The sequence below is a fragment of the Eleutherodactylus coqui genome, chromosome 11, assembly GCF_035609145.1.
Source record: "Eleutherodactylus coqui strain aEleCoq1 chromosome 11, aEleCoq1.hap1, whole genome shotgun sequence".
Lineage (NCBI taxonomy): Eukaryota > Metazoa > Chordata > Amphibia > Anura > Eleutherodactylidae > Eleutherodactylus > Eleutherodactylus coqui.
In genome coordinates, this window is record NC_089847.1 from 78,635,218 (window position 1) to 78,641,254 (window position 6,037).

General features: G+C 46.1%; 1 protein-coding gene across 2 annotated transcripts in view; it reads right to left on the reverse strand.

Moving 5' to 3' along the window:
- PSKH1 (protein serine kinase H1) overlaps positions 1-4,715 on the reverse strand; it is a 47,547-nt gene extending 42,832 nt beyond the window's left edge. The window contains exons 1-3 of one of the 2 annotated variants that reach the window (XM_066582722.1): positions 4,683-4,715; positions 2,019-2,106; positions 191-355 (exon numbers count right to left, since the gene is read on the reverse strand). The gene's annotated coding sequence lies outside the window, so the exon portion shown is untranslated. Of the gene's footprint in view, positions 1-190; positions 356-1,663; positions 1,748-2,018; positions 2,107-4,682 lie in introns of those variants that run through there. The other variant, XM_066582723.1, reaches the window with a different exon arrangement.
- Positions 4,716-6,037: the final 1,322 nt, after the last annotated feature.

Consider the following 6,037-nt stretch of genomic DNA (forward strand, 5'->3'; position numbering starts at 1 on the left):
GGGCACACTGAGGGATGTCCGACAGACGACCACTCAAGGACCTCCTGCAGTGACAGGAAGAAGGCAGTAGTTCTGTCATCTGTAGGTTCCTGTGGGTCTTCCACCCAGGAAAGTGCAGTCTATGGAAAGCCGACAGGTCATTGTTTATTACATTTACCCCAAGTCATAAGTTGTAAAAGAAGATAAAAACCTGCGATACCCCTGGAGCCAGCGCAGAAATTCAAGGGAAAGAAACATTGAAGGGGCTTTCTCGGGATTTGATTTTCTTACTGGCACCTCGGACCACTTCCGGCTGTGTTCCAACAAGGTGTCACGTGGTCATCCAGTGTTGGTGACGTCATAGGTGAGGGATGGGCTAGGGAAAGAAACATTAAACATTAGTTAGTAGATAAATTGATGGCAGTGGGGGGATGAAATGTATATTAACCCCTTAGTGACATCCAATACACCTTTTTATTGCACACACAAGACGTATGTGCAGTAAAAAGGTGTATTGGCCGTCACTAAGGGATTAATATACAGGTGGTAACTTGGCTGGCTACTGACAGCCAGGCTCCTGCTCTAACTGCCAGGAGAGGAGAAACCTCAGATCCTGGCAGTACATGCCACAATCAATAGCAACTGCAGAATGTAAGCAGATGACAGAAGGAGGGGCTCTTACTGTCACCCATCAGCACTCAGCTCGTTTTAAATGGATCAGGGTCAGATTAGGACTAAAAAAGCAGCCATGACACAAACCTCAACAGCCCATATACAAAATTTGCCATTTTTCTCCCTAATCGTCCCAGCACTGGTGGGCGGATTAGTGGACCACTAGGCACTAATTGGCCCAGCAGTCTACTAGTCGGTCCACTAGTCCAATAATTGGCACTGGTGGGTTTATTAGTGGACTACAAGTCACTAATCAGCCCAGCAGCTCACAAATCGGCACAGCAGTCCCACTATTCAGCACTGATGGGCTTATTACTAGATTAAAAGCCATTAATCAGGCCAACAGCCCACTAAATAGCCCTGAGTGATCAGTGTGCCCACACTACCCAGTCCCTGGTGGTGGTGCAAAATAATCAAAGTTCTGTTGATAGCACAGTGAGAGAAATGGGATCTCAATCATGTGAAGCACAGCTGCAGTCTGCAGAACTCACTAAAGGCCCATTTATCGCTCAAAATTTGCTCAAAAACCGTCTGTGTGCCTAAACGGGCCTTAAGACCACCCAACAGACTGAGGCCACACTAGAGGATGGCGCTGGTATGACCACAAGCTAGGAAGGGAAGTTCGGTATCTCCGAGAAGACCCATGACACTCCTTACAGTGGCGCTTTGTAGTGTCTGCAGCCAGGCCCTGATAGAGGAACTGCCTAGTCTGCAGGAAACAGCGAAGGACGATGCAGTGCAGCCCTAGCAGTCGGCCACAAGCAGAGTTAGTGTTGGCTCTACCTGCACTGAGCTCTCTAGATACAGCATCCTGTGATTACATCTCTGCACCACATGCAGTAATGATAGTGTGTATGTGAGGGGTGTCCGGATTCCTGCCTGGAGGGTCTGTTTTGGCTATCAGCAGAAATACAAATTAATCAATATCCCAGGAGACACTGGATCACCTGGTTTCCAACCAAACCCCTCTGGTCAATACTCAGCAAAGTAAAAATAAAATTGCTGTACTCACCTTTTTTGCTGATGCTGGAAGCTGCAGTCCTTCTCCCTGCAGTCCTCCAGTCACTTCATGAACTGTGGGTCACATGATCTGTTCACGTAACTGCTGAAGATCATGTGATCAGATGCCAAGAGGAGAACAGAGACTGGCGGGACAGGGGCAGAAGCAGCCAGGATGGGTGGCTAAGAGATTAGTGTAGTCATCTTTCTATTTTACTGCATTGAACCGACAACAGGGATTCTTATTACTGTGGGAGCCCAAGATGGGGGCCTAATTACTTTTGGGCCCCAAGATAGGGATCTAATACTGGTGGGGCCACAAAAGGGGCATTATTATGTTGTGGAGGGCACAGTGTGCGAACAGTTACTATATGGGGGACTTGGGAGTAGTGACAGGATGGGGAGAGTTTGTAGATACAAGTTGTGGCTGCAGGAAGTCTTCATGGAAGTCCAGGCCTGAATAGTGAAGAAAAGAAGATAGGTGATAATTGGGAAACAGTGTAGTAGAAGTTAAACAGAGCAACTGGAGCTGCAGAGGGGAGCAGCACAAAAAAGAGGTTTCTGTTAATATACTTTTCCTTCCCCCCCCCGCACACAAATGTATATACTAATTGGAAAACCCTTTTAAAGGGGCTATCCGGGATTTAAATTTCTTACCGCCAATGCAGTAATAAAAAGAGGGGCTTGCTTAATTATAATGAGCCTACAGCCCATCCCTCAGCTACGACATCACCGACACTGGATGGCCACATGACTTGTTGGAACACAGCGGAAGTGTTTGGTGCCAGTAAGAAATTGAAATCCCTAGATAGCCCCTTTAATGTCTTCTTTCCCTAGAATTTCTGCACCGGCTCCAGGGGTATTGCAGGTTTTTATCTTCTTTTACAGCTTATGGCTTGGGGTGGATGTAATAACCAATGAACTATCAGCTTCTCATAGACAGCACTTCCCTGGGTGGAAGACCCACTGGAACCTACAGATGACAGACAACTGCTGCCTTCTTCCTGTCACTGCAGGAGGTCTTTAAGTGGTTGTTGGTCGGAAATCCCTCAGAGGTCTCAGTCTATAATGTGCCCCCCCTGCAATATGGGCAATACCTGCTACAGGGCTCAGTGGAAGGTTTACATTGAATGACCCTTAAATTCCTAACTAATTGCCCCACAGCTGTGTGAGGAGCACAGGCCACCTCTCCAGTAGTGAAAGGGTTACAGCCTGTAACTTACTTTTGGGTTGTCAGACAGGCGCTGACTCCCATCTTTGACCAGAGGGGGCAGCATGTTCTGGAATCACCCATCACTAAGCTGTACATGGCGGGGAGGGAGCAGGAAACAGCTGTGCATCATTACACTGGAATGTAGTCGGGGTTCTACTTCAATCAGTAAAAGTAGATAAAAGACCCTTAGTACACCATGGGCCTCATTTATCCAACCTGTCTAAGGGCTCGCTCAGAGGTGTGGTTTTAGCAGTCGAATAGCCGCGCGAAAAAAAATCGCATCTCGCTTGTGCAAAAATCGTGTGAATAGGTGATTTCCAGCTATTAAGTCTCAAGCTTAATTAACTGTAAAATTGCCCATATCGGGAGGTGCGTGTTATCCTGCTTCCATAGGAGTCTATGGAAACTCCCAAGCATCACGCACCTAGGCTAGGTCAAGTCCTATCTATTCACGCTGCACGGACCTTAGATGTGTGCATTGCACACGCGTGTCCTATCTGTGAAAGGTGCAAGCTTTTTGCGCGTCTAAAATTCCTTCATCTGAACGGTTACATGGAAACCATTGGTTTTATTAGACGCAATCTTTTCACGCGCCTATAATGCGCTAAAACCGCGCTCCTGTTAACGAGGCCTAATAGTAACAGACCAGGGGCTGGAGGTTCAAGGAGATAATTGGCAAATTTCCAGTGCATTCTGGGAAGAATGAAGAGTCGTTGTGAGTGGGATGATGGTTGGGTTTAGCCAGGTCTAACTGCTCGGAGGACATCGCCAGACCATGCTAATTTTAACAGTTTGTAACATCTTATAGGTTAAATATCGGTACGAGAATTTTTAACTATTAGAAGTTTGGATGTGGACATCAACTGACTGTGTGTAACATGGAAGGGAAGAGGAGCCATAAGGTGAGCTACAATATATGCTATATGTTTACAGACCTGCCAGAGGAAAAGCCAAACTTCACCGGCCAGAAATACAAGCTCGTGTCTCTACTGGAGGAAAAGGTCTAAAGTCCTCAGGAGAGAATAGCTACATGGAAACTCATGGAGGAAGATGAGGATTTCCTTGATGGAGCAGAAGTAACTCTTCAGAATGTTGAAGGAAAATAAGTTTTCAGTGTACCTGCAGAAGCCGAGGAATGGGAGACTGTGACCCAAAGAGGCAGGAGGATCAGCCAGCACTCATACTGCTCGGGAACCAGTACCAGGCTCAACGACGAAGAGGTACATGAAGATATGACTTTACCTACAAAGAACTGTATAGTGAGCACTCAGAATCTTCTTGGATGGAGAAAAAGAAGTGTTGTTGGGAAGACAAGGAGAGTGGTGGTTGTGGGGGATTCCCTATAGAGAGGAACAGAGGCCGCTGTCTACAGACCTGATATAACCTCATGAGAGCTGTGCTGCCTTCCAGGTGCTCAAATCAAAGATGTGTCTGATGGGTTATCAAGACTCTTCAGTCCTACAGACCACTACCCATTCCTACTGATACACAGAGACAAATGACACTGCAAAAAAAGGACCTTGTAACTATCTGCTGAGACTTTGAAGACCTCAGCAGGAAAGTGATGGAACTATGAGCACAAGTAGTCTTCTCATCCATCCTCCCCGTAGATGGCCATGGAATAAGAAGATGGAACAGGATTCTAGAGATGAACAATTGGCTACGTCAATGGTGCCGTCAGCAAAGATTTGGATTTCTAGTTTATGGATTGAATTACTCTGGATCAACAAGAGGAGTGGAAACAGGCTGAACTGGATGGACATTTGTATTTTTCAGCCTTGTTTACTGTTATCTTACAAAGCATATATTTGGCAGGTACCTTGCTGCATTCATCAGAGCTTTATGATTTGTACTTTGTGACTTGTGTACAGGAAGAAACGCTTTTCCATAGACGGACGCCCACTCCGGATTCCGCAACGAAAATACAGCCTTGTGCAGCCGGCCCTAAACAAGAACAATACGGGAAGGGAAAGGAAATGTTATAGTTAATGAATACAATTGAAAACCTTGCCAATAGTAGTAGAAAGAAAGAACAAAGACAAAATAATTGGGAGGAAAGTAGAGGAACAAGAGACACCGATCACAAACTAAAATGTTTTTACACAAATGGGAGAACAAGGAGACTTGGAGCTCCTAACACAGGAAGAGAAATATGTCGTCATAGGCATCACGGAAACTTGGTGGAATGATACATGATTGGAATACAAGGCTTGAAGGATACAACTTATTTATAAGAAACAGACCTAATAAAAGGGGAGGAGGTACTGCGTTGTATGTTAGGAGAACATTCATCTACACAGAGATTCGCGCCTCAGAGCGTGGGAGTTCTGTAGAAACTGAGTAAGAATACAAGGAGAGAACAACAGAAAGGACACTATTGTAAGCATTTACTATGGGCCGCCTGGGCAAGCAGAAGATATGGATGAACTCATAGCATTGTATCCTCTGCCTCAGAACGCAGAGCCGCTCAGTAAGGGATTACCAGCCACACAGGTGCTACAGGGAGTATGTAGTAATACAGGATGGCGTTCCCATCTCCTCTTGGGGACTAACCACACTGCCTCTCCTTGCATCCGTCTTACATACAGACTGCGGCAGTGTGTCCCGGACTGATATCGCACTCACATGAAAATCGCCCGCATAAGGGGGCATTCACGAAAAATCGCGCATGTTTTGTACATTTCAATATGTACAAAACTGGCACGAAAATACAACCCACTATTTGCCCTATATTTACACGGGGGATTTTTCTCTCGCAGCGATACTGCAGGACGAAAAGATTGCAGACGTGTTCCATTTTTGTAGAGGATTAAAAAGACTGTGGCAGCTTATAAGGTGAAAGAAGTTACCGAATCTTTAAGGTTCCATTATTACGCAGCAGACAACGTTTCACCCCTCCCAGGCCTTAACCAATCAGTCTCTTTAACCCTCTGCCGATACTTTGGAGTTGAGGGTTCAGAGCTCCTTGGGTGGCTTTGCATTTCTTCCTTCACCTCCCCTTCTTCGGTTTTGCTTTGAGTGCTGCTGAATTTCTCTCTTTTGCCATGTTCTATTTTTGTGTCCCGCGGGAGAACATGCAGCTGTGCACTCTCCCACACGTCACACAGATGGGGTGTCCGCGTGCGATGCGAGTCACATCTGAGAATATTGGGTGTGACTGTCACCCGTGTGAAC